The sequence below is a fragment of the Amblyraja radiata genome, chromosome 16, assembly GCF_010909765.2.
Source record: "Amblyraja radiata isolate CabotCenter1 chromosome 16, sAmbRad1.1.pri, whole genome shotgun sequence".
Taxonomy (NCBI): Eukaryota; Metazoa; Chordata; class Chondrichthyes; order Rajiformes; family Rajidae; genus Amblyraja; species Amblyraja radiata.
Window position 1 is genome coordinate 2,260,532 of NC_045971.1, and position 8,651 is coordinate 2,269,182.

The 8,651-nt window shown below is 45.7% G+C and overlaps 1 non-coding gene across 1 annotated transcript; it reads left to right on the plus strand.

The window, feature by feature from the left end:
* Nucleotides 1-7,645: 7,645 nt before the first annotated feature.
* Nucleotides 7,646-7,717, plus strand: trnac-gca. The gene has a single exon. It is a non-coding gene; the product is annotated as a tRNA-Cys (tRNA).
* The last annotated feature ends 934 nt before the right edge of the window (nt 7,718-8,651 follow it).

The window sequence follows — 8,651 nt, forward strand, 5'->3', positions numbered from 1 at the left end:
CGCGGCTGGTTACATGTCGGTTACAATGGATACATTTCGCCACAGTTACAATGGATACATTCTCTCTCCTCCCAGACTTGTTGTGCAGGAAGGAACAGCAGATGCTGCTTCACACAAAATACTGGAGTAATAGGTGCAGGAGTAGGCCATTCGGCCCTTCGAGCCAGCAATGCCATTCACTGTGATCATGGCTGACAATCAGTACCCCGTTGGACAGGTTGGGCCCGTTCCTGCCTTCTCCCCATATCCCCTGACTCCGCTATCTAACTATCTCATAAAAGCATCCAGAGAATTGGCCTTCCACAGATTCACAGCCCTCTGTGTGAAAAAGTGTTTCCTCATTTAAGAATAAGGGGAAAGCCATTTGGAAATAAGACGAGGAAACACTTTTTCTCACAGAGAGTTGTGAGTCTGTGGAATTCTCTGCCTCAGCAGGCGGTGGAGGTCGGTTCTCTGGACACTTTCAAGAGAGAGCTAGATAGGGCTGTTAAAGATAGCGGAGTCTGACGAATCTTATAGAATTTTTCGAGGATGTAACTAGTAGCGTGGATAGGGGAGAACCAGTGGATGTGGTGTATCTGGACTTCCAGAAGGCTTTCGACAAGGTCCCACATAAGAGATTAGTATACAAACTTAAAGCACACGGCATTGGGGGTTCAGTATTGATGTGGATAGAGAACTGGCTGGCAAACAGGAAGCAAAGAGTAGGAGTAAATGGGTCCTTTTCACAATGGCGGGCAGTGACTAGTGGGGTACCGCAAGGCTCAGTGCTGGGACCCCAGCTATTTACAATATATATTAATAATCTGGATGAGGGAATTGAAGGCAATATCTCCAAGTTTGCGGATGACACTAAGCTGGGGGGCAGTGTTAGCTGTGAGGAGGATGCTAGGAGACTACAAGGTGACTTGGATAGGCTGGGTGAGTGGGCAAATGTTTGGCAGATGCAGTATAATGTGGATAAATGTGAGGTTATCCATTTTGGTGGCAAAAACAGGAAAGCAGACTATTATCTAAATGGTGGCCGACTAGGAAAAGAGGAGATGCAGCGAGACCTGGGTGTCATGGTACACCAGTCATTGAAAGTAGGCATGCAGGTGCAGCAGGCAGTGAAGAAAGCGAATGGTATGTTAGCTTTCATAGCAAAAGGATTTGAGTATAGGAGCAGGGAGGTTCTACTGCAGCTGTACAGGGTCTTGGTGAGACCACACCTGGAGTATTGCGTACAGTTTTGGTCTCCAAATCTGAGGATGGACATTATTGCCATAGAGGGAGTGCAGAGAAGGTTCACCAGACTGATTCCTGGGATGTCAGGACTGTCTTATGAAGAAAGACTGCATAGACTTGGTTTATACTCTCTAGAATTTAGGAGATTGAGAGGGGATCTTATAGAAACTTACAAAATTCTTAAGGGGTTGGACAGGCTAGATGCAGGAAGATTGCTCCCGATGTTGGGGAAGTCCAGGACAAGGGGTCACAGCTTAAGGATAAGGGGGAAATCCTTTAAAACCGAGATGAGAAGAACTTTTTTCACACAGAGTGGTGAATCTCTGGAACTCTCTGCCACAGAGGGTAGTCGAGGCCAGTTCATTGGCTATATTTAAGAGGGAGTTAGATGTGGCCCTTGTGGCTAAGGGGATCAGAGGGTATGGAGAGAAGGCAGGTACGGGATACTGAGTTGGATGATCAGCCATGATCATATTGAATGGCGGTGCAGGCTCGAAGGGCCGAATGGCCTACTCCTGCACCTAATTTCTATGTTTCTATGTTTCTAGAAGGCAGGAACGGGGTACTGATTGGGGATGATCAGCCATGATCTCATTGAATGGCAGTGCTGGCTCGAAGGGCCGAATGGCCTACTCCTGCATCTATTGTCTATTATTTATTCTCTCCGTTCTAAATGGCCTACCCCTTATTCTTAAACTGTGGCCCCTGGTTCTGGACTCCCCCAACATCGGGAACATGTTTCCTGCCTCTAGCGTGTCCAAACCCTTAATAATCTTATATTTCAATAAGATACCCTCTCATCCTTCTAAATTATAGGAATAAATGATATAGTGTACAAGCCCAGCTGCTCCATTCTATCAACATATCACAGTCCCGCCATCCCGGGAATTAACCTTGTGAACCTACGCTGCACTCCCTCAATAGCAAGAATGTCCTTCCTCAAATTTGGAGACCAAAACGGCACACAATACTCCAGGTGTGGTCTCACTAGGGCCCTGTACAACTGCAGAAGGACCTCTTTGCTCCTATACTCGACTCCTCTTGTTATGAGGTGAGATGTTACGGGTCGAGACCCTTCTTCGGTCTGAGAGTCAGGGGAGAGGGTAACGAGAGATATAGGCGGCGATGTAGCGAGAGATATATAGAACAAATGAATGAAAGATATGCAAAAACAAAATAACGGTGATAAATGAAACCGGCCATTGGTCATAAGGTCATAAGGAATAGGAGAATTATAGAATGGCGCAATGCAAATTTGGATTTAAATCCAATTATGGGTTGGGTGAGGGGGGGGGGGGGGGGGGGACGAGGGGCAGGTATATCTCCACTTTTTTCTTTTTTTCTTTTTTTCCCCATTCCTCTCTTATATCTTTATTGGCTATTTGGCCTCACTACTTTGGTGGTCTACGGGGTCCTATCTTTTCACTTTTCACTTATTCCCTCTCTCTCTCCCCTCATTTTGAAAATGGAGGAGGACTGGCCAAGCTCTGTGCCTTCCACCACAGTGATGAATGCTGTGGTGGATGTTTGTGTAAAATTTTTATTGTGGTTGTGTTCTTTATTATTGTACCGCTGCTGACAACCCAAATACCACCGACCTTGGTTGTGTGGCAATTAAATTATTTCAATTATTTCAATTCAATTCAATTTTCAGGTTAAAAGGTCAAAATTGAAGCTGTACAATAATTGTATAATTTTACACGCCGAATGTTTTATTCTTGTACAATTGCTTCTAATAAAAAAGAAAGAAAAAAAAAGAAAAAAAAGGAATAGGAGAATTAGGCCATTTGGCCCATCAGGCCTACTCCACCATTCAATTGTGTCTGATCTATCTCTCCTTCCTAACCCCCATTTTCCTGCCTTCTCCCCCATAGCCTCTGACACCTGTAGTTAGCTGTGGGTTGGGTGAGAGTGAGTACAGCCAATGAGATTCAACAAACCAACCTGGAACGACTTAGGGAGGGATGGAGAGAGAGGGAATGCAAGGGTTACTGAAGTTAGAGAAATCAATATTCATACCGCTGGCCAGGCAAAAATATGAGATGCTGTTCCTCCAATTTGTGTTTGGCCTCACTCTGACAGTGGAGGGGGCCCAGGACAGAAAGGTCAGTGTGGGGGTGTGAGGGGAGGGGAATTAAGGTGTTTGGTAACCGGGAGATCAGGTAGGCCCAAAACAAAACTTTGACCAGCGCTTCACCCTTCTTCAACAATAAATATCCTGCAGATGTCCCCAGATCTCCTCCCAGATTGACATTAGCTTCATTGGCACCTCTATCTGACCTATTTGTAATTTGAATGATTTGGATGCAAAAAATCTTGAGCAAAAAAACCCACTGGAAAAACTCAGAAACACAAGGAACTGCAGACGCTGATTTACAACAACAACAAAAAAAAGACGCAAAGTGCTGGAGTAACTCAGAGGGTCAGGCAGTGTCTCTGGAGGAAAACGGATGGGTGACGTTTCAGGTCAGAAGAAGGGTCCCGACCCGAAGCGTCACCCATCCTTTTTCTCCACAGATGCCGCCTGTCCCGCTGAGTTACTCCAGTACTTTGTATCTAGTATTAGCAAGGTGTTTCGACTTTGCAAAAAATATCTTTCCCACTCATGTGGCCCTCTGGGGTGATATCCCTTCCCTTGTTTGAGGGCTGTCCCCACCGGACTCTGCCCCTCAATGTCCATCAGAGAAAGGACTCTTGACTGTGGTCGTCACCCACAGTGCCTTGGCGTTGGCTGCACCAATTATGTTGCTACCAAGCTGAGAAAACAGGTTCTTGTGCATTTATTGGTGCATGTGATAGGTCTGGGCTACATGTCATTAGAGCGGAATTAGGCCATTCGGCCCGTCAAGACTACTCCGCCATTACATCATGGCTGATCTGTCTCTCCCTCCTAACCCCATTCTCCTGACTGCTCCCCACAACCCCTGACACCATACAGGACCGGATGCAAAAATGTTTGCATTTTTGGAACCATCATCTCCAAGGACCTGAAATGGGGAGGCCACCATCGACTCCACAGTTAAAAAGGCCCAACAGAGGATGTACCTCCTGCGGCAGCTGAGGAAACACAATCTGCCACAGGCAATGATGGTCCAATTCTACACGGCCATCGTAGAGTCTGTCCTCACCTTCTCCATCATGGTCTGGTTTGGCTCAGCCACCAAGCTCGACATCCGGAGGCTGCAGCGCATCGTTCGATCAGCAGAGAAGGTTGTTGGCTGCAACCTTCCGTCCCCATTGACGAACTGTACACTGCAAGGGCCAGGAAGCGAGCGGGTAAGATCATCTCTGACCCCTCTCACCCTGGCCACAAACTCTTTGAATCACTTCCCTCTGGAAGGCGACTCCGGACTGTCAAAGCTGCCACAGCCAGACATAAAAACAACTTTTTTCCACAAGCAGTAGCTCTACTCAATAACAAAAAGTCTGTAGCCTCCTTTTGTTCTGGTATTTTATTTAATTCTTCACATGTTTAAACTATAATGTTTTATTATTAAAGTTTAATGTTTTATGTGTCATTCTTAATTGTTTACTGTATGTATTGTTACTTGCGAGCGGAGCACCAAGGCAAATTCCTTGTATGTGAATACTTGGCCAATAAACTTATTCATTCATTCACTCTAATCAAGAATCTGTCATTCTTCACCTAACAATTACCCACTTGACCTTCCACAGATGTTAATGAGAACAGCACAGCATGTGATTTTCCGGACAGGATATTGATGAATTCTTTTCAGAGTTCACCAGGCTCAAGAACACTCTGTACTGATTGAGAAACAGTGAACTCGTTACAGCTGGGGTCAGAAGCCAGGCAGTGCTCGGTTGGACAATACAATCCTGTGTTTGGGTGCTAGGCTGTTCACCAGAGAGATATTACAGCCTTAAAGGACACAAAGTGCTGGAGCAACACAGCAGGTCAGGCAGCATCTCTGGAGAACATGGATCGGGACATTTCTTACATAGAAACATAGAAACATAGAAAATAGGTGCAGGAGTAGGCCATTCGGCATTTCGAGCCTGCACCGCCATTCAATATGATCATGGCTGATCATCCAACTCAGTATTCTGTACCTGCCTTCTCTCCATACCCCCTGATCCCTTTAGCCACAACAGCCACATCTAACTCCCTCTTAAATATAGCCAATGAACTGGCCTCAACTACCTTCTGTGGCAGAGAGTTCCACAGATTCACCACTCTCTGTGTGAAAAATGTTTTTCTCATCTCGATCCTAAAGGATTTCCCCTTTATCCTTAAACTGTGACCCCTTGTTCTGGACTTCCCCAACATCGGGAACAATCTTCCTGCATCTAGCCTGTCCAACCCCTCAAGAATTCTGTAAGTTTCTATAAGATCCCCCCTAAATCTTCTAAATTCTAGCGAGTACAAGCCGAGTCTATCCAGTCTTTCTTCGTATGAAAGTCCTGACATCCCAGGAATCAGTCTGGTGAACCTTCTCTGTACTCCCTCTATGGCAATAATGTCTTTCCTCAGATTAGGAGACCAAAACTGTACACAATACTCCAGTTGTGGTCTCACCAAGACCCTGTACAACTGCAGTAGAACCTCCCTGCTCCTATGCTCAAATCCTTTTGCTATGAATGCTAACATACCATTCGCTTTCTTCACTGCCTTCAGACTCATCTATACGTCTCCTCTCTCCTTGCCCCCCTTCCTCCACCCTAGTCCTCTTAAGATCACACCTTCCCCAGCCAACAATTGGCCTGAGGTAATTTGTAGCCGGCTCTGATCGGTCCTGATCTTTTCTTTCCTGTGGTTCTGGGTGATTACTGCACAAACACCTCGTCAGTGATTATCTTGTGCAGGTCGGGAATCTACTCCAGCTCTTCACCACCCTCCTAATTTCAGTCTGAAGAAGGGTCATGACCCGGAACATCACCTGTCCCTTCTCTCCAGGGAAGCTGCCCGACCTGCGGAGTTACTCCAGCACTTTGTGTCTATTTTTGGTATAAACCAGCATCTGCAGTTCTTTATTTCTATAGCTAAAAATAAAGCAGATGAGGAGGAATTTCTTTAGTCAGAGGGTGGTGAACCTGTGGAATTCTTTGCCTCAGAAGGCTGTGGAGAATGGGTATTTTTAAGGCGGAGACAGATAGATTCACGATTGACGCGGGTGTCAGGAGTTATGGGAAGAAGGCAGGAGAATGGGGTTGAGAGGGAGATAGATCAGCCATGGTTGAATGATGGAGTAGACTTGATGGGCCGAATGGCCTAATTCTCCTCCTATAACCTATGAACTAATCCAGCCATTGTGTCAGAGCACCAGAAACCTGGGTTCATTCCTGACCTCGGGTACTGTCAATGTGGAGTTTGCATGTTTTCCCTGTTACCGTGCGGGTTTCTTCCCTCCCCCCCATAGACGTGAAGGTTGGTGAATAAATTGGCTAATGTAAATTCATGTTCATAAGTGAAAGGAGCAGAATTAGGCCATTCGGCCCATTAGGTCTATTCTGCCATTCAATCATGGCTGATCTATCTTACCCTCTTAACCCCTTTTTCCTGCCTTTGCCCCATAACCCCTGACACCTGTTCTAATCAAGAATCTATCGACCTCTGCCTTAAATAGATCCACTGACTTGGCCTCCACAGCCTTCTGTGGCAATGAATTCCACAGATTCACCACCCTCTGACTAAAGTAATTCCTCCTCATCTTCCTAAAGGAACGTCCTTTAATTCTAAGGCTATGATCTCTGGTTCTAGACTCTCCCACTAGAGGAAACATCCTCTCCACATCCACTCTGTCCTGGCCTCATTGCCCTTGGTGTGTTGGTGGGCGCTGGAATCTGAAATAACTGGATTTTGCCGAGAATAAACTGTTAACATTAAGTCAGGAGATAAACACCAGGCATATTAGTTACCCATGCAATGTGTCAGAGAGTCATAGAGTCATACAACGTGGAAACAGGCCCTTCGGCCCAACTTGCCCACTCCGGCCAACATGTCCCATTTACACTAGTCCCACCTGCCCGCGTTTGACCCATATCCCTCCAAACCTGTACCTGTCTATCTGTTTCTTAAACGTTGGGATAGTCCCAGCCTCAACTACCTCCTCTGGCAGCTCGTTCCATACACCCGCCACCCTTTGCGTGAAAAAGTTACCCCTCAGATTCCTATTAAATCTTTCCCCCTTCACCGTAAACCCGTGTCCTCTGGTCCTCGATTCCCCTACTCTGGGCAAGAGACTCTGTGCGTCTACACGATCAATTCCTCTCATGTCATAGCATGCAGTGTAAGTTTGCTCCACTAGAGAGAGCTAGCTCGAAACATATCTTTCCCTTTTTGTCCAACTTGTCCTAATTTCCTGCATTTGAAGTCTTGCCTTAACCTATCCCCACACAAATTAACTTGAGAGGCCAAACTACTATTGATCAGGATTTCAATTGTGGCTCTAAGCATCTGGGGGGTATAGCTCAGTGGTAGAGCATTTGACTGCAGATCAAGAGGTCCCTGGTTCAAATCCGGGTGCCCCCTTCAAACTTTATATTTCCCCAAAGTGACCATGGTAATGATATATAAGACGTAATTAGACAGACGAATGATTTTATTTGAAGAGAATGAAAGAATTAGTTAAGTACAAACTATAAAACCAATGTCTGTGAAAAGTGTGTGCTCTGAATTAATCCTTCACTTCCTCTTTCTATTCTTTTGTTTGGGCAGTGAGTCATGGTGGGAACACCTGATTGTGTGCTGGCTGAATAACAGAGAGCGTGGAACAGAGAGAGAGACTGCACAGGAACGGGGCCTTCAACCCCTAATGTTTTGTGCGGAACATGATGCCAAGATACACATTCTTGCTCTGATATTTTATTTAATTCACATGTTTAATCGATAATGTTTTATTATTAACGTTTAATGTTTTCTGTGTCATTCCTAACTGCCACTGTATGTCATATTGTCATGTTGCCACTTGCGGGCGGAGCACCAAAGCAAATTCCTTGTATGTGAATACGTGGCCAATTCCTTCATTCATTCAGTCTGATGAAGGGTCTCAACCCGAATCGTCACCAGAGATGCTGCCTGTCCCGCTGAGTTACTCCAGCACTCTGTGTCTCTCTTTGGTTTAGAAACATAGAAACATAGAAAATAGGTGCAGGAGTAGGCCCTTCGATCCTGCACCGCCATTCAATATGATCATGGCTGATCATCCAACACAGTACCCTGTACCTGCCTTCTCTCCATACCCCCTGATCCCTTTAGCCACAAGGGCCACATCTAACTCCCTCTTAAATATAGCCAATGAACTGGCCTCAACTACCTTCGGTGGCAGAGAATTCCAGAGATTCACCACTCTCTGTGTGAAAAATGTTTTTCTCATCTCGGTCCTAAAAGATTTCCCCCTTATCCTTAAACTGTGACCCCTTGTTCTGGACTTCCCCAACATCGGGAACAATCTTCCTGCATCTAG